This window comes from Ochotona curzoniae, unplaced genomic scaffold, assembly GCF_017591425.1.
Source record: "Ochotona curzoniae isolate NIBS_2020 unplaced genomic scaffold, NIBS_Ocur_1.0 scaffold_4683, whole genome shotgun sequence".
Classification (NCBI taxonomy): Eukaryota; Metazoa; Chordata; class Mammalia; order Lagomorpha; family Ochotonidae; genus Ochotona; species Ochotona curzoniae.
The window spans coordinates 4,832,080-4,852,154 of NW_024467121.1; the positions used below are offsets into that span (position 1 = coordinate 4,832,080).

Genomic DNA, 20,075 nt, shown 5'->3' on the forward strand with positions numbered 1-20,075 from the left:
TGTGCCCATCTGTGCCCCCAGTTGGGCATCTTCTGCTTTATGCATCTGTTTGGCAACCATGCAGTTGCCCACCTGGCCTTCGCCCTCCCCCATGGGGCTTAGTCTGGTACGCACCTGCCCTGGACCGTGTAGTTTGCTCAGGGTTGTGCTGCCTTCAGGATCGTGGCTCTGTGCCAGGAGGTGAGCTTTCATGAGAATGCACCTTGTACAATGGTTTACACTGTGTCACTCTATGCTCAACGTCCCACCCAGTGACTTCTGCCGAAATGTGTGTAAAATCCTACTTCTTTTTGGTAGCCTGGAGGCCCTATCCTGCCTAACTGTCCTTGTCAGAGACTCCTTGATAGAGGGGATTTCAAAAAGTTCATGGAAAATGGAGTTAGAAGATAAATTTAACATGTGCAACCATTTGTGCTCCAGGAAGGAGCACTCTTCTTGCAAGCATGCAGGTAGATCAGAGCTGGCTTTGGGTTGCGCTCCTAATCTAGAGGAGAAGGCTAGAGCAGACAAAGTGGCCACTGCACCCACACATACCATACAGCTACAAAGCCTTCTGACCCTCTATTTCATCTCACACCCCTCTGTAGTCTGTGACCAAGGTGGCAGCTATAGCTCTACTTCTGCATGTTCAAAGTCACACAGATAGCAAGAAAGGTAATGAACCTGTGTCTCCAAAATCCAAATCTGACCATTTTTTCTCTGCCACAGCTAAACATGTAGCGAATATTTTAGATTTTACTTTTTCTAGTTTTTTGTATAAATGTATGTTCTTAGTCATAGTCAATTAAGATAATCAAATTTTCTCAATTGTGTGCATGCCTAGGTGATCTGTATCTAATCAGGAACCTTTTGTTTAGGTGCTTGGATATTTTTTGTTTCCAGGGAGTCTTTCCAATGGGGAGGTTTAATTTTGACATGCATGGAAACTGGGATTCCTTGAAGATGCCGATGGCCTTTGGGGTAGTATTCAATAAAAATCAGTTGGTAAAAAAAATGGGCTTATTTTTCACATGCACTTTTGCTTTTTTAAAATTGATTTTCCTTGCAGTGAGCCTTCATCCAGTGATACCAGGGTGAAAATCAGGTGGCTCTGGGAAGCCCGAATGCCTCAGGTTGCTCTAGGTCATGGTTGCACTTTCACCTCATTCACACCAAGTGAATGTTGCATTTCCTTTGGAGTAGAGTTTTGTTGTCATTGTCTTTCTGCTTTAGAATTTGAGTGTGAAGTGTACAGAGTTGCAGCCTGTTTAAACAGTTCCATCTGAATTATGCTTAATTAAATTTATGTTTTGATCGTTTTAGACCTGAGATCTAATTGCTGATGTCAGTCTGCTGGCTGGTAAGAGGTTACCTAGGCTAACTGGATTATGCAGATCACTGATGATCTTTGAGGACTCTTTACAGGTTGAAGCTATGGTTCCTAATGAGCTGAGCTCAAGAGCATTGTCTTGGGGGGAATGATGTTTGTTGCAGCAGTTTAGATGCCCCTTGGGCCACCCACTTACCCGAGTGTCTGGGTTGGAGTCCTGCCTAGCTCAGCTTCTGGTCCAGCTTCTTGCTGGTGCACATCCTGGCACACAGTGACCGCTCAAGTGCTTGGGTCCTTGCACCGACACAGACTGAGTTTCCAAGCTGCTTGCTATGCTCTGCCACAGTCTGACTTATTGTGGACATTTAGGAGAGTGAACAAAAGTCTTTTTTTTTTTTCTTTTTTATCTGTCTTTCAAATAAATCCAAAACTGAAGGAGAAGAAAAAGGATCCCTGCTCTGATCCCTTCGGCTTACAAAGGATGGTCTGGATCAGTTCACAGGGGCCTTGAAAGTATACCCAGGGTTTGACCCCTAGGTTCATGAATTGCTGATTCTGTGACCTAGACAACTCATGCCCAGTCCCTTGATTTGTTGTCCGCCGTGTGAAGGCTCATCTGGCATCCTTTTTGTGGGGGTTAACACCTAGGGAGCACTCACCAAACATACATTATGGATACTCCCCCATGCATTGTTGTGATCTTGGGAACATAGACTTTGGACACAAATCGACTTCCTTTCTTGCCAAAGGTAAGGTTATATATGTGTTAATGTTTTGATGTTAGTAAAGTTTGAGGTGGTACCTAACTACTTGAATTTAGTTAAAAATAGTCATTTAGATGTTCAGAAAAATAAATCTAAATATGATCAATTTTGAGTAGCTCAGCTATTAGAGGTGTGTGTGCGTGCGCGTGCACATGCATGTGTAGAATAATTGAAAATAAAAACTGTGGGACCAGCACGGTAGCCTAGTGTCTAAAGTCCTCATTTTACATATGCTGAGATCCCATATGGACATGACACTGGTTCTAATCCCAACAGCCCTACTTCCCATCCAGCTGGCTTCTTGTGGGCTGGGAAAGCAGTTGAGGATGGTCCAAAGCCTTGGGACCCTGAACCACATGGAAGACCCAAAAGAAGCTCCTGGCTCCTGGCTTCGGATTGGCTCAGCTTTAGCTGTTGTGTCCACTTAGGGAATGAATCAGTGGATGGAAGTTCTTTCTTTCTCTCCTCCTCCTTTCTCTATATCTGACTTTCCAATAAAAATAGATAAAACTTGAAAACAAAAAGAAAAGAAAAAGCTGTATTTTAGCTGTGAACTGTTACTGGAAGCCCAAGTGTCTGTTTTGTTTTTCCGATGCAGTGAAAGCCTCTGGGTTTTCTTCCTCTGAAGCCATCTATTTTGGCAGTGCAGGGATCATCAGTGCATTTTGGACTAGCAGTTAATACCTCACTGTGAAATATTCACATTTGAGCAGAGAAGGCATCTGTTAACAACTGGAAGGAGGAGCATCTTTGTGCACGTGACTGCAGAGGTTGCAGGAGACTAATGTTAAACATGTCCCACCAGCTTAAATTTCAGGGCAATGTGCAGTTCCCCAGTATGACGAGAAATCTTTCAGAGCTGGAGGATGTGGGGGCCACCTGTCGCCTTCAACCCAGGAAGGTGCAGGATTGGATCTCTTTCCTTCACACTAAGTTCAGTTAGCAGTTATCACTGAGCAAGCTCACAGTTCCAAGAGTACCTTGAACTATAAGCTTTGATAATAAAACTGTAACAGAAATACAATTTATTAATACATTGCACATCATTATGCCTCAAGCAAAGAATGTGTGCATTTTGTTCTTGTTTCATAACGGGCCTTCTAATTGATATGTCATCATGAAAAAAGATGGAAAAGAAGTGACTCTGGTTGGGAATAAAAGGCCAGCCTGTCTTCATGCTGAACCATTCATCCCAGGTGTGGGATTTCATGGCTGAAGGGAGTGTGATATAGAGTGTATGTATAATCGGTATGTAATTTAGCTTTTATTTTTGTGAAGCGTGGAACATTACTGATTAGATGTATACTCTTCATGTCATTGCTGTTATAAGAACTGATTGTGACAGGGAAACAGATGTCAGAAAGCGATTACACTAATAACAACATTACTGCCATCGAGTTCGTTCTAGAAACCTGCCTGGAATCTATATGTGGCAACTAATTTTCCTTAGCAGTTCAGGACAGGTGCTCATCCATGTCCTTTACTATCCTACTGAACAGAAAATGGTGGTTAAAAGCATTTTGGATTTTGTAGTAACAGCTTTCCAATTCTTGAAGCCTTGCATGTATCCGCGTAATACACTTTTCCAAGCTTACCCTCTCTGATGGAGGTTTTCCTGTCAGATTTATTCACACTGGCTGGACTGTGACCACATCCCCGATGTGAAAATTGACTGATGAATGAATCCACTCTCATTCCCTTCCAGGGAACAGGAGTTTCTGCCTGGTCACTCAGTGTCCACGTTGTTTCCACTGTCACAGTGTTTAAATAGCTAGTGCTGCTCCTTGTTCAGGTTACAGAGCAAAGCAGCATCTAGGAGAGAAGTTTATCACCCATTGGTCAGAAATGATTATGTTCAGATTGTGATATGTTTTCTTTTTAATCTAATCTCTCCTCTCTCCTTTCCCTGTGTTATTCTAGTTCTGTCACTCAGCAGCAATGACCTCTAGACCATTTGTATATAGTACCAGGCCTTTCTTTTCTCAGTTTTACAACAAGAATAACAACTCCTGTCTCAGGATGACTTTGAGGATGCATGAGATAATTTGTAGAAAGTGACTAGCAAAAGTTAGAAAATTTTCAACCATTGATTAATGTTTCTCTGCTATGTTGTGGGCTGACATTGTATTTGCCTGTGCTACTCTCGGAGTGCCTACCTGCTAAACCTAAAGAATTGAAAAAGGAGACAAGTTACCTCAGTGGCTAATCTGCTGTGCATCCCATTGCGGACTTGTTGTGATAGGACATTGAGAATTTGTAAGGAAGTTCAATCATAGTACAGGTTTCAGATTTGAGGTAGGAATCTGAAGACATTATTTAAAACTTGGTACTATGCCTTTTTTCATAAAAATGATTTATACGAAAAGCAGAGAGAGTGGGATAGAGGAGGAGAAAGAGGGAGAGAAAGAAGGAAAAAAAAATCTATCATCTACAGCTTTACTCACCAATTGTTTGTAATAGCTAAGAAAGACAGGACCCCTGAACTCCATTCAGGCCTCTTGTGTGGGTACCAGGGGTTCATGTATTAGAGCTATCATCTGCTTCCCAAATGCATTTGTAGGGAGCTGAATCGGAAGAAGAGTAGCTGGGATTTGAACTAGCATTTCCATGTGGGACACGAGCATCCCAATGACAGCTTAGCACACTGCACCACAATGCCCACTCTTCCCTTAAGGGTAATGTCTGTTTTGCCTGATGCATATATGACTTAAAGGCATCTTATTATGTCTTAGTGTAAGGCAACACAAATTAGAGCAAATTAGAGGGAGAACACTATTCCCTTGATTTATTCCCAAAATGCCCACAAAATGCTGGGATTTGGAGCTGAAAACTCAATCCAGATTTCGCCCACTGTGGGCATGGATCCAGTTACCTTAGCCATTGCTGCTTCCCACCAGGTTCCGTATGCCCAGGAAGCTGCAAAGGCCAGAGCTGGAAGTCAAACCAGCCCTCTGATTCGGGTGTGTTAACTAGAGTCTGACTAGGATGTTCATTTCTGCTGAGATTTATTTTTCATTTTTCTCAAACAAATATGGAACGCTTCATGAATTTGTGTGTCATCCTTGCACATGGGCCATGCTAATCTCTGTATCATTCCAATTTTAGTATATGTGCTACCGAAGCGAGCACTGAGTTGTTTTTATAGGAGTGCCTGACCTGACCAACATCCCACCACTGTCCTTTTCTAAGAGTCCTGACATTCTCGGGGTCCTTGCTCCTGTGTTTAAATCGCAACCGTGACCATTTTGGCACCTGTTTTCACCACAGGGCATGAGTGCGTCAGTGTATAATGAACAGCTTTAATCACTGACACTGGCAGATTAAAATCAGAATCCAATCCAGAGGGCAGAGCTCCGTAGCAACACCCAACCCATTAGAAGCCCCTGGTACCAGAGAAGAGAAGAGAGACGGTGGCTGAGTGTATTGTCCTGTGAAAAGGTGGCCAGAGACTTCAGGTTGTGCCTGGCCTCTTCCTCGTCTGTGCCGCAGTGTATACATTTTTTTCAGGTGTGCCTTCTCTTTAGGATGTTCTAGAAATAAAATCCTTTCTTCTCTGCTGCTGAGCGAATTTCATTTCATGATGTTATATTTATACTGTATACATAAGTGTAACAGAGGTGATGAAGCAGTGAAGAACTGACCTGTAAGCTTTCTAAGCATTTATCAACGGGGATAATTTCCCATAATAACTTGACTTTATGTCTGTTCTTATTTTTGTTACAAATATTCCTTAGTACCACTTGCTACTTACATTGCTACATTTCTGTACTGTTTTATCAACCCTCCAACGACTATGCAATTATGTACTACATCTGCCATACTTAGAGGTTTTTGGTTTCCTGCCAGTGTTGGTTTAAATCTTGTTTGCACTATTAATTTATTTGGGGAATCTTGTTTGAAAACAAAATACTCGTGCAGTAAACATGGTTTTCATTGCTGCCTTTCCAAGGATGACAGATGTGATTGAATCCTGATGTAGGCTTTGTGATTAAAAGTTAAGGTATTGGCTTGGTGGGTATTCAGTATTTCATTGCCATGTGCTCTCTCTGTAAAGTATCTTTTGGATTTCCAGAGTTCAATGCTGTTCTGTTATTGTCTCCTTGAGCACTTCTTCCTCGATACTACTGGGAACAGTACATGTTTTCTAGTGAAAAAGGAAGCTAATGTATTATAAAACACATGAGAAGTCAGAAATGTGGGGGGAAATTCGGACTGTGAGGCTTGAAGACAGCCCGTGTGTGTAGGTAGAATAAGTGTAGTGTTTCAAACAGCAGTTTTCTGGGTTTCCCTCTTCGAGAACATTTGATGATGTCAGAGTGTACAGCTACAACATGATTACTGAGGAGTAAATCTACTAGTGATGAAAAATCATTGACATTATAGGTTGCTTTGTAAATTTGATCTTGAATATTTACAAACCCTCTGGACAGAGAATTCCAGTCAAAGTTATTACCAAAACACTGAAGTAAACTGCATTTTCCCAAGCGCAGACTGTTCATTTGAGTTATCCCATGTTGCTGCTGACAGGCTGTAACTTAGCCAAAAGGACTAGTCAGTATCAAGCATCCAAAAAGAGAAGACTAAGGGAATGGGGGTTTTGCCAATGCTGCTTTGAGGTCATAGCATCATTTATTGTGTATGGCACTCATGAGATTCTGAACAAAGGATGCAGCAGTACAGCTCCAGTTGTGTTTTTTTTTTTCATTACTTTCAGTATAATTGTGGGGCCATCACTGTGGCCATCACCTGTGACATCAGCATCCCGTATGGGTGTGGGTTCGATTTCCAACTGCTGTACTTTCAAAGTAGCTCCCTGCTAATACTTGGGAAAGCAGCAGCAGATGTCCCGAGTGCTTCGTCCCTGCACGCACTGCAAGGCCTGGATGAAGCTCTTCGCTCTGTGTTGGCTGTTACAGACATTTGGGTGGTGAACCAGTGGATGGAAGATATCTGCGTAGGTGTGCGTGTGTGTGGCCCTCTTCTCTCTCTGTGTAACTCTATCAAATAAAAATCTTTATAAAGAATTCTTGTACAAGAAAAAAATGTCACTTGGGATTTTCTAGTTATTCATTTCTTCTCTGTAGTGCTATTTGCTGAGACTTAACTTTGCTTTTAGCAAGCAGTCTGGCCCTAAATGTGAAACTCCTGGTTAGTGTTCCCCTGTCAACAAATGTTTTCATTTCCTTTCTCTCCTGTTCATTGTCCTGGTCTCAGTGTCCATACACCAGGCCTGACTTTCTAAGCAGGTGGCTGTAACACAAGGGTTTCAAGGTATGCTGACAAATTGTAATAACCATGTGGGATTGATTTTTTTTTTTTTGCTACAATTCTGGGGAGGCAATTTTAGTGACTTCTTGTCAGGTAAAATGTTAACCCAGAGTGGGGGTGATGCACAGTAGTCAGGAGACAGCTTGTGACATTGAGTATGTGCCAAGGGGAGAACGGGGATATCTGGGACCTGGGAGAACTTTTTTCTCCTGAGTGTCAATCACAGAGCCATGCCCTGACAATAAACATTTTTCCCTTGGGGGTGCCAAAGGGGGCTGAATTAGTAGGGTTCCAATATGGAAACTATTTAATTTTAAGTGAGTTCTGTTACTTCAAGAATATCCTGACCACGTGAGAATTGTATACTGCACTAGGTTTTGTGAGACAAACTCACTTCTTGCTTGGTTCTTCAAGGGTAGTCATGGCAACCACCCTGCGGTAGAAATACAAACCTGATGCTTGTGCTAAAGGTGAGGAATCTGGATTTGATGGTAGCGGGGAAGCTATTTTTAGAGAAAGATAAAAGGAAACAAATATTAATTGTTTCTTATGCCTTGAATTTTTTTTTTTTTGAAAAAGAAGATAGATTGTGGAGGAAGAGGCCTTTGTGAAGTGATACAATCCAGAGAGAGCAGAAAGGAAAGTTCTGTCTTACAGAGAGATTCTGAATTGGTTCTTCCCAGAGTATTTTGACTTCTGAAGTGTGAGTGGCAGAAGCATGGCACTTTCTGTTCATCTTTCCTTCATACATGAGCCCTCTCTGCTATTGGCAGGATACACCCCACAGAAGAGTAATATACTTTCCTGAGATTGTGCAGCTAGCAAATAGCAGGACCTTGGATCCATGCTGTGCATTGCCTGCATCTGCTGCTAAGCACAGATCCTTGCTTCCCGTATATATTGGGTACCTGTGTTAGAACAAGGTATTCTTAGACTCGGTGGGATCCCATTTTCATATATTGGACATTGATTTGTCTTCTCTGAGTCCTTTTGTGCATGCTATTTCACCTGGAAAATATCAGGTTCATTTTCCTTTTGACTTGTGGTCATTTGACCTAGAGGTTAAGCCACCAAATAGGACATCCTCATCGTGCATCTAAATGCCTAGGTTTCATCCTGGGCTCCAGCTTCTGACTCCAGCTTTTTGCTAATGCAGTGAGGATGATTCAGTTACTTGGACGATCCATGCACAAGACCCATATTGATTTGCTACCTACAACTCTGGCCCAGCCTTCTGTGGAAATGGAGGATGGAAGGGAGTGAACCAACAGATGGGGGTGCTCTTTCATGTTAACACATCCCTGCGTCTGAACAAAACAAAACAAGCACAAAACCAAACAATTTATTGGCCATTATAAAAAGTATCAAAGCTAAAAAAATATTTTGGAGTGTGTGGCGCAAAGGAGAAATAACATGAGCTCAGTCATTATTTAAGAGAGTATGCAAGTTCTTAAAAAAGGTAAACATAGAAGTATAAAATGATCTTGCAATCCCAGTTTATCAGTCTGTGGGAAGACATTTGCACGGCAATGTTTGTTGCTATACTGTTCATGATGGTCAAGGAATGGATGCCTGGAGAAGGAAAATGTGGGGGAGGGTACTGTGGTGCAGCAGGTTAAGCTGTCACTTTAGAATCCTGTTCCATATCAAAGTGATAGTTTAATTTCCAGCTGTTTTGCTTCCAAATCACCTTCCTAAAAAATGCATCCTGGGGTGTAACAGATGGTGGCTTAATTACATGGGCTCCCCAGTCCTGGAGGTTATAGGTACCTGGGGAAGGAACCAGGAGACAGAGGATCTATTGCTCTGCCTTTCAAGTAGATGAAAATAAGCATTGGAAAGAAGAAAAATGGTACAGGCACACAACGGAATAGTGTTCAACTTTAAAAACGGTTGGACAAATCTTGTGATTCACAGCAGGCAGGGAACAGGAGCTCACTGTGTTAAGTAAGCCGTTCATGACTGTACCTCACTCCTACGTGGAATCTAAAGCATTGGATTATTTGCTAGGAGTGAAAAATGTAATGGTGGTTGCCAGATGCTGGGGAGGGAAGAGTAAAGATATGAATAAGGAAAGGTTGGTTAATAGCTGCTAAGTTCTAGTTAATCAGAATGAAGAATTCTGGGGTTCTATTGCACATTAATGATACTTACGTCCTGTGTTTTTCTTTCTCTCTCAAAAAAAAAAAAAAGGAAAGAAAAGAAAGCCTAGAAAATAGGGTTTTGAAGGGTTTTTTTTTTGCCATAACGTAATGTTAAGTGTTTGAGGAGAAAGACATGTTGACTCTGATTGGATATTATACAATGTATTGAGATATCACCTAGTACTTCAAAAATATATATAATTTTTCTATGACTGTTAGCGTTTTTTTTAAAAAATGGAAGTGTCTTAAAAAAAAAACAAAAAAAAAAAGAGTCAGAATCAAGATATTTCTGCCCCAGAAGCTTTCTGTGGTCTGCTTGTAGAATTGATGGTTCCTTCACATGACCCCTTGGTTTCTCTTGTTTTCTGTGCCCTGTGTTTGCTGCCCATGGCCAGATTAACTGCTAGTCCCTCTCCTGAGGGAGCCCTAGTAGGGCCTCGCTCAGTTCCCAGCAGGGCTTTGTGCTCAGGGTGTGTCTTGAGGTGCTTGGTGAATGCCAGGGAGGTTTATCTTCATCCAAATGCAAGTGTAGGTTGGCCAAGGGAAAGGGGCCCAACTGTAGCATTGGAAGGGAATCACGAGAGGAAAATGATAGTCTTTAGCAAAAGTAGAGATCACTGTTGTCACTGTTGTCCTTCACTTGAATTTCCAAGCACCTGCTATGCAGGATGAGAGGGATTGCAGATGTTTCCTGGAGGGACTGGCTGGGATGGCTGCCTCCTTCCTGAAGTGTTGCCCTACCCACAGGCTGTCCTTTAGGCTACAGCTGAGCTCCATCATGCGATAGGGTTTGCCTCTGAGAAGTTTGATTGTGGAGATGGAAGACTTTTTAAATGAATCGTTTTTCATCCCATCGTAAAGAAGCTTTCAGAGAAAGATTCATCCCATTCAGTCTTACTTGATGATACAAGAACCTATTCAACTTTCAGTAGGAGTCCAGATTTCATCCTGTGAAGGAGTCGCTGTTAACACCCTATGTGTAGCACATAACCTGTGATACTGGTTTTGTTTGCTAGAGTTGGAATCTCACTTAAAACTTAGCTATCAATGGAAAGGATAGGCTATGGTGCAGTTACCAAAGATAAGTTGCCGTAGAGACTGTTCAAACTTCTTTCCACTGGGCAGCCTTCCTTGCCTGTGGTGTGGGCATGAGGGCAGTGCTGATGAAGTAGCCTGTGGTAAGATTTAATGTGCTGCTCTCAGCTACATCCCCTCCTCTCCACGTGGCTTGAGAGGGGTGTGGTAGAGTCAGGGTAGGTATCAGGAAGTGCCACTGCACTGCGACTACTTCTGCCTATGTGTTTCTCAGACTCTGTGGGGAGAGGTCAGAGAACAGTGGGCTCTGTGATACTAATCTCACTGCCCAACTTCACTGGCAGTAGTTGCTGTACTTGTAAATTTCCCTGCATTCTATGATTAAATTAGGAATAGCCCTTATCTGGCCCAGAATAAAATTGCACCTACCTTGCTGATGGGTTTTTTTTCCCAGACACTTTGAATAAAGCAAAATTAAACAGGTATTGTCATTCTCCATAATTTTAGTCTTTAATACTCATTCTTCCTTGAAGAAATGTCTCCTTGCCACCAAATGCCCAGGGTGAGGTCAGCTGCCATGCTTATGGAAGGTGTGTCTTCCAACTTTTGAACTTCTATGCTTTTCATTGGGTATTATAATTAAAAGCCAAAATACAAAGCAAATTTGCTAAAAAGATTATTAGCTTATGGATGTTCAATCATAAAAGAGCCCTCTACTGAGTTTATACATGACCCTTCCTTATACCCCTATTCTGACAGACTCTAAAGCAAATAATCTGCATTTGAATTAGTAGTTATTAAATTCTTTATAAGAGCCACCTAAATGTGTCTTAAATAAAATATCTTGTACACTGAACTGTGGGAAGGACATGAATTTTAATGTATTTTCCAGTGGCTGATAAGAAAGCAAATCCTGGCTCACCCAGAATTTTTGAGTGACAGCCACAGACCCTGGAGCTAAGTAAGAAACGAGTCCTGTCTTGCAGCTCACAGTGCTTTGTAGTTGGATCTCAGAGAAGGATTTTTATCAGAGAGATGGGAGAGCCTCCACGACACAGGACACACTCTAAAAAACATTGGCTGTGGATTCACAGTATTGGAAGAATTCAGAAATGCAATGCTAGGAGATGTAAGGAACAAGAAGACTGACTTCTTGCTCCTTGACATATTAAAAAAAAAAGAATTAGAAAGCAAATGGGCAGAGATAGATGTGTAAGCAATATATTTTATGATGCCGATAAGGATGATCAATACTGGTATTTTCACAGTACTGTGTTTTGGGACGTAAAAAGGGGACAGTTATTATTCCAAATCCCAAAGCTTTGTCTTACTTCACTGTTAGTAGTCACAGGAATATTGTGACAAGGCTGAGGGCCTCTTGAGTAATGATTGTGCAACACATTTGTTCAGATGATTTGCATTAAATACTGTCTAATTTGAGGGTTTTTTTTTAAAGATTCACTTATTTACTTATTTGAAATACAGAGTGACAGAGAGAGAGATTATCCATCGCTCAATCCCCAAATGGTGTAAGCAGCCAAGGCTGAGACAGGCCGAATCCAGGAGCTAGGAACTCCATCTTGATCTGCCACCTGGGTGACAGAAGCCCAAGCACTTGGACTGTCATTTGTTGTCCTTTCAGTCACATCAACCAAAAGTTGGATTAGAAGAGTGGCTGGGATTTGAACCAACACTTTAAGGGATTCAGGTGTCTCAGACAGCCTTAGTTATTAGAATTCCTAACACTGGGGGAATTCCTACGCTGCCGTCTCAGGATGAGTGATTGTGGATGATGTGAGTCGCACATCTCCTGCGACTCACTCCTCACATATTTCAGAATCTGACGTCCCTTTTGTCCATGACCATCATCGCCTTCGAGACGCTGCCTTTCATGGAGCATTTAACCACGACAGGTTGGGGGTGACACATACTTTCTTTCAGCCTTGTTCTCTTGTTCCTGAAGAAACCAACTTCATCAGCTTTGAGTGAGAACTAGTAGATGGTGACTTAGGAACAGAGCTCTGGGAGGGGGTGGCCGTGTGATTTTAGTCAAGAATTAGCCTGATAGGATTTAAGGTCAGGAGCAACAGGATAGATTGAATCAAGCTGTAAAAAGGTTATCTAGAATCTTGTTGCTCAAGATGTAGTCCGTGAACTTGTTATATCAGCTTTACTTGGAAACTTTGGAGGATTTTAAAATGTCTAAAAGCCTAGCAAGCCAGGATCTGCATTGTAAAAGGATCTTAAGAGGTTGCTTTACTTATTGAACTGAGATGGGCTGATCTAAATCCAAAGGAAAAGAGGTCATTGAAAATGAGAGCTGCAAATAGAGTCTAGAAAGGGACACGTTTCTACTGTGCTGATGAGGTATATTTCATATTTCACATGGCCTTTAAGACTAGGGATAATATAATATGCAAATAAATGATAACCAAGATATCAAAACACTTCTGCAGTTAAATGGATGTTATTGTGGACTTTGTAATCCCCAGACGATGAAAGCCAGAGGTCTTATGAGGGAAGTTTTCATTTTCATGGGTATGCAGAGTAGTGTACATGCTAAGGCCCTTCTGAAGAAAGAACATTGCCCAGAGTCCATTAGTAAGCAAAAAAAAATCTGATTCTTAAACATGTAGATATTTTAATTCAATTATGTGCTTAGGTGACAGAAGAAAATAAGCAATATGACCATCACCAGACCGAGAATGAAAATCTTGTGTCTTGGACATAATTCAGGAAGCTATTCATTTAAATACTCTGAGATGGATTCTTTCCATTGCTCAATAAAAACTGCACATGTCAGGGGCAGGTGCTGGAGGTGCCGTGGGATGCCTGTGACATAGAATGCTTGATTTGAGTCCCTGATGCTCTACTTCCAAACCGACCTTTTTTTTTCTTAAAAATTTATTTATTTTTATTGCAAAGTCATTTATACAGAGAGGAGAAGAAACAGAAAGATTTTGCGTCTGATGATTCACTCCCTAAGTGACTGCAACGGCCAGTGCTGTGCCGATCCGAAGCCAGGAGCCCAGATCCTCTTCCAGGTCTCCCGCATGGGTGCAGGGTTCCAAGGCTTTGGGCCGTCCTTGACTGCTTTCCCAGGCCACAAGCAAGAAGCTGGATAGAAAGTGGAGCTGCTGGGATTAGATCCGGTGCCCGTATGGGATCCCGGTGTGTATAAGGTGAGGATTTTAGCCGCTAAGCCACCACGCTGGGCCCAAACCCAGCTTTCTTAATGCATCTTGGAGGGCACTAGGTGATGACTCCAGGATGGAGTTCCACGCTTCTGGCTCCGGTCTGTCCCAGTTCCAGCTACAGCTAGAGACAATTATCTATCTTTTTTGTTTATGAGGGTTTTGGGGCTGGGGAGGTAGCGCCCTGGCAAAGGGACAAGGAATGAAGGAAGGCAGCTGCGGAAAGGGGTGCTATTGAACTGGCCACAGTGTATCAAGAAGACAGAGCTGGATTCTTTGTCCCACTTATTGCCTTCCAAGAGACTGTAGGACATGATTCCAGATAATCAGAACAGACTTTTTGATTGGCATCAGTTAATTTCGCTTTGTGGTCAGATCTTTTGTCTCCCTTTGGCTCAAGCTTACCCCAAAGAGTTTTTATTCTTTGTGCATGCTCTGGCCCTGTGGGCAGCCTCTGCACAAACCAGCATCTGTATGACTCTGGTTGATTAGATTTGTGCACAAAAGAGGATGCGACTTCCACCATGGGGGTGTGGGAAGGAGGTGGGTGCAGTGGGATCCACACAGAAGCTTGGCCCCAGGGAGGCAGAGTTGGCTGTGTGTGACAGGAGGCAACGCAACAGCAGCAGCAGCAGCTCAATGCCATGCACCAGGCCCTGGCAGGAGCACCCTGGCTCCCATCACAGCAAGTGCTGAGTCTCCAGAGCCAAGTGGGCTGAACAAGTTGGGGATAGCATATAAACTGTGTCTAGTGCCTTCTGCTTAACTGACTCAAATGAGAGCATCTTCTACAGCAGTCATAGCTGTTTCCCCTTGGCCTGCATCTGTTGGTGAGTTTGCTTAGAGCACTGGGGGTGATCACAAGTTGAGGAGTGCTTCTGCTTCTTGTGGCAGGGACCACAATACTGCCACACACCCTTGGGCACCTAGGACAGCCTCTGTTAGCGGAGAATTTCTGTGCCACTTGAGACATATTGATAGAAAGCCTTAGTTACCATTATTCATTAATATAAGGTTACTTTATTGTTTTATCAATCAGTTGAAGTACAAATCTCAGTTTCTGTCTCTTCGACAGAGGTTGGCCATTTCAGCCCAACCTGGTTTCCATAAGCACCAGAGTCTTTGGGTACAGTCAGTGCCCCAGGGCACAGGGGCTGTTTCACCTGTTCAGAATTCTGTCCTCAGCTAACTCTGTGAAGTGGAGAGAGGTAAAACTTTGATCTTGACTCCTTCCTCCTTCCCTGTTCTGCATTTATATGACCATGGTGTTCAAGACCAAGAATTCTGGCTGGAGTCTCTAAGTCACTGTGGCTCTGGGAGGTTATGGAATGAAAATAATTTTGTAGTAATTTTCCATTGGGAAAATGTGTGCCATATCATAAAAGTATTTACAATTTCTAGAATCTAATGTTTATTTAAGATATTTTAACATATCCTAGTCTAAAGAAATCTCTCCAGTTTTTGAAAATCGTTGTTGTTATTCCTGGGACTAAAGGTGTAATGGAACCAAAATGTAAATGACTTCAAGGTAGGGATCTTTGTGTTTCCAGCAAGTCTGGTGCCTGCTTTATGAAGTAAATATCCATTGAATAGGATTTTGAATCTATACTGGAGTGACAGTTTTTAATGGGAGGCATATATAAATACATGTGGAATTAAGCCTCAGATGCTAGCCCTTCCCCAATTTTATGAGGTTAATTAATGCAACTAAATCATTAGGTCCATTATGGTCTGTTCACATTTTAAATTGTTATCAACGTTGGGCCTTTGAAGCTTCTGAAATGGATATTTTCTACTCCCCTAGTCCCTGTACCTTGGATATTTATGTTTTTTGGAATCAACAGGCCTAGATATGAGTCCTTGTTCTGCCTCTTGCAGCTCAGTAACATTAGGCAGTGTCATTGCACTTGCGAAGTCCTAGTTTCCTCTTTTGTAAACCTTTGCCATTAAGTAAATTAATATACCAGGCTTAGTTCAGTGCCTGTTAACAAAGGGCTCAAAAATATGGGTTGCTACGGTTGTTGTATGCTTTTAAAAATTATGTCATGCTTTTTAGTTTGGACATATTTCATCAATCTTCCGCATTCACCAGTTAGCACAGTCTTTTTTGGGAGCTGTTTACTTCCCATAGGTGTTTTATGTAGTCTGTTTATTCTTATTCATTATGTCTTTTCCAGCTGTTTTTTAGTCATACTTTAGTCTTTGTAGACTTTGCTGTCATAACCTTACACTTTAAAGCAATGATTTTTATTAATAATTAATAAGAGGCTTTATAAACATACCACATGCCCAGTATGTCCACATTCTCTCATAATTAAGTGTGGTTTGGCACACATCACTGCCTGCCAGTTTGATGATCTGTGAACTTAAACCCTGCCATGGGCATTGACAGTTGTGTCCTCAAAACTTTTATACAGTTGCAAGCTCTCCCTGTAGGCTCAGCCAAAATTCGGATTGCCTTCATGCTCATTTTGTCTTCTATCCTTGTCATCCTGGTTCGGCCAGCCCACCTCTGACATCTCACATGCTTTAGCTGTTTTCTTCATTCCAAGAATGATCTGTTTTCAGACCTGAAACCAAAAGAGGAAATCAAACCAAGTTGTGCTGAAATTTCCACAGTTCTGAAGAATGGTATTTTCCATTACTGCTCTTCACCAATGTGCTTCAATATCTTTATGGAGTTGCATTCTTTGTAATCCAAAGCATCCTGGTGATGGGGATTAAACTAACAGTACTTGCTGTGGTCATTACTGCGCGTAAACAAAGAAAACAGGCATGTACAGAGTAACCAGGCTTTTGCACACTGAGTGATTTGCCTCTTATTTTTAAGTCAGAAATTATGAAATACTTGTTTTTCCCATGAATTGGGCATAGATTTATTTATAAACTTTCACAATAAACTTTACCTAAGTTAATTCATCATAAAGGAACCAAAGCATACAAAAAATTAAGGTGCTTGTTTAAGATTTCACAGTTGGCAAGTTAGAGAGCTAGGCAAACCCTCACATGAGAAGGAACGCATTTTAAAGACTTGGTTTTCCATTATCAACATTATTGAGTTGCTATGTTTCAATAAGAGCAACGATAAGGTAAAGTTAATCCACCCCTATGCCCATGTGAGTGTGGGTATCTCCTTTAGTTTTAAAACCTGTGCACTTCTCAAACATTTATTAAATTTAAAATGGAAAACTGAAGACAATCGTTGTAAAGGATAAGTCATGTTTCTAATTTTAAAGTAAGGCAGTGCACTTTTTGAAGCAAGCATGATTCACTTACTTTAATATTGTTCTCAGCACTTCAGATGATATCTGAAATGTATGGATGAATGGTTTTTTATTTAGTGTCTAATAGAAAATTGTCTTCTTTCATGGCAGTTATATGAAAAATTCATTTCAAGACCATTATGCTTTTGTGATTTGAAAAGATTTTTTTATCCACCTATCCATCATAGGTAGGTAGAGACAGTAGAAAAGCATGTTGCTTCGTGATTCAAACTCCAAGTTGAAAATCAAAGAAGGTTACTGTAGTTGAAAAATAAACCTGCTATGTTTCCTTTGAGAGCTGGACGCCCTTGTCTTCTGAAATACTATTATGTGGACAGAACAGGATTCACAAAAATGATAATATGATTGTGTTTATTAATCATTAGTCGGTGGATTCTTTATTGGAATGCTCAAAACGCCCACAGAATTCATGGTTTGTGTATTTTAAATGTATTTGGGGGCTGGACCAACTAATGCAAAACATTTCTTCATTGGGTTTGTCTGTTCTTTGACTTACTTAAAAATGTCCTTGAAATTAGAAATTAATTCCCCTCCCTCTGTCTATCTGCATTTACTCTTGTTGCATTGGGACCAATAGGCAGACAAGCCAATGAACTACCCATGAGCCTCTGAGGAATAGATGCAGAACTGGGGCAAGGACAGACGAGCAATAGCAAGAGCAGTTTAAGAGCTGCTAATTTCTGGGGGCATGGTTTCTATCTTTTTGTAAAGATTAACTTATTTATTTGAAAATAGAATTAGAGAAATGGAGGAAGGGAGGGAGGAAGGGAGAGAGAGAGAGAGAGGAGAGAGGAAGGAGAAAGAGATCAAAATCTTCCAACCTCCAAATCACTCTGTAAGTGGGAAGTGAGTTGGTCTGAAAGCAGAAACCAGAAACTTCTTCTTGGACTGCTGCCTGGGTGCTGTGTGCAGGGGCCCAAGCCCTTGGACCCTGTTTTGCTGCTTTTCTAGGTCATTAGCAAGGAACTGGATCAGAAGTGGAGCAACTGGGACTTGAATAGGCACCCATATAGGATGTTGGTGCTGTATGTGGTAGATTTACCCACTGTGCCACAGTGTCAGCCCTTGTCAGCTTGTCGCACTGGTCCTTCAAATCATTATCCATCACTATTTGCTCATGTGGAATTTCATCTGCCAGGAATCTGCGCTATGCGAATAGTCTGACATCTCCCACTCCTGGGAGTGGATTATGTGCTGCTTTATCTACTTGATGTAACATCAAGCACTAAGTAGATTCTCCCTTAAGTATTCATTGAAGAAATGGTGAATAAAGTCTTTGCTTTAAGACTATAATGAACTTATGCCAAATTATAAATTAGCTTGAACTGGCACACATCACCTTGTAAAAAATATGGTATCTTAGGACAGAGACTCCCACGTTAGTAGGAATGATTAGTTTTGATTTCTCCGTTCTTTACACCTCATTGTAATAGCTATACTGATAAAACCTGAGTTTACTGAGAATGCAAAATACAGAGAAGAGTTTGGAAGAAGGGAAGTTAGTAGAGGAGAGACAGAGTATACTCTGGGTTGCAGAGAGCTACTAGGTGGAGGCAGGGGTACTGACTAAAGGCCTCCTAATGGCATTTGAATCCTTTAGTGTTGAAGAAGGATGGTAAAGAGGCATCATAATCATGACAAACTTTTTTTTTGTACTCAGAGAAAATCTTGCTGTTAAGTTGATGGTATCACACAGTCAGTAATACTGCTGATCTGTGGTCATCCTACCAATTTAGCTGTGTTCTCTCTCACTTTTTCCCAGAGTGATCTAACCCCTAATGATAGCATCATCTTTTAAAAAATATTTATCTATTTTTTTTAATTGAAAAGTCAGATATACAGAGAAGAGGAGAGTCAGAGAGAAAGATCTGTCTGCTGATTTGTTCCCCAAGTGGCTGTAATGGTCAGAGCTGAGCTGATCTAAAGTCAGGAGCCTGGAGCCTATTCTGGGTCTCCCACGTAGGTGCAGGATCCTAATGCTTTAGACCTTGTTTGAGTGCTTTGCCATGCCACAAGCAGGGAGCTAGTTGGTAAGCGGGGCTGCTGGAATTAGAACTGGTGCCAATATGGGATCCTGGTACGTGCAAGGTGAGGACTTTAGCCACTAGACCACCATGCTGGGCCAGATTATAGTCTTTGCAAATACAGTTTGCAGTCATTGATGAAAGAATTGATTATTGGTGGAGTAAATTCAGTGACATTTGCAAACTTGCAAAAATGAGTTAAGAACACCCAGGTTCTGAGGACCAGTCTAGTGTGCTTGCCCAGGCTACTGTGATTCTCATTGAAGAGTAGTGAAATGTAGTAGAATGCCTGGCACAGTGTCTGGCAGTACCCAGCATAGCAAGGGTGCCTAATAAATGCATGATATGGAGGATTGTAAACTGTGGGTGCAGAAGCACTATGCTAGAGACTAAGGAGCAGTTCAAATATGATTTGCTCTGATTTTTGGGAAAATAATCTGGGAATCTCCTAGGCTTGGAAAATAAATTCATATGGATTGACTCATTTTTCCGAATCCCTCCTCCTTTTTTTCTTGTTGAGATTTTTTTGTCTTTGGGAGGAATGCAAACTTCCATCAGGTATCTGTTTTGTTCATGACCAATTCCTGTCATAGCTAGTACCCAAACCCTCTGGGATAAGCTCAATGCTTAGTAAATTATAAGTTGAATACACTTTATGACCTTCAGCTGAGAACTTGATGCTTCTGAAATGGAACTTACTTCAGTGTTGCAGGCATCTGGGTTAAGGCATTGATTCGTACATGCCTTTCAGTACCAGATGGAACCCGGAGGCAGGTTCACTGACCTCTTCTGCAGCCAAATACTTTTCAACATCTGATAATTGTGTCTTCTCAATATCTTAAATCTGTCCCATTCTTTGTGCTCCCCAACATACTCCATGATTGTAGGACCTGTGCAATTCTTTTCTGGTAGGTTGATCTATTATAGTAGCATTTCAACCAGTTTGCTTCTTTCAGTAAGTGTTCCTGGCTTCCTTTCTCATCTTGCCTCACAGATCTTTCAAAAAGTAAACCCCCTCATCCCCTTTTTGCTTCAAGCTTTAATATCTCCCTA

General features: G+C 41.6%; 1 protein-coding gene and 1 non-coding gene across 3 annotated transcripts in view; one reads left to right on the plus strand and one right to left on the minus strand.

Moving 5' to 3' along the window:
- PLXDC2 (plexin domain containing 2) overlaps nucleotides 1–20,075 on the plus strand; it is a 400,824-nt gene that overhangs the window by 18,868 nt on the left and 361,881 nt on the right. The gene's annotated exons all lie outside the window — the stretch shown is intronic.
- On the minus strand, nucleotides 5,099–5,202 carry LOC121148263. Its single transcript, XR_005882540.1, has one exon. It is a non-coding gene; the product is annotated as a U6 spliceosomal RNA (small nuclear RNA).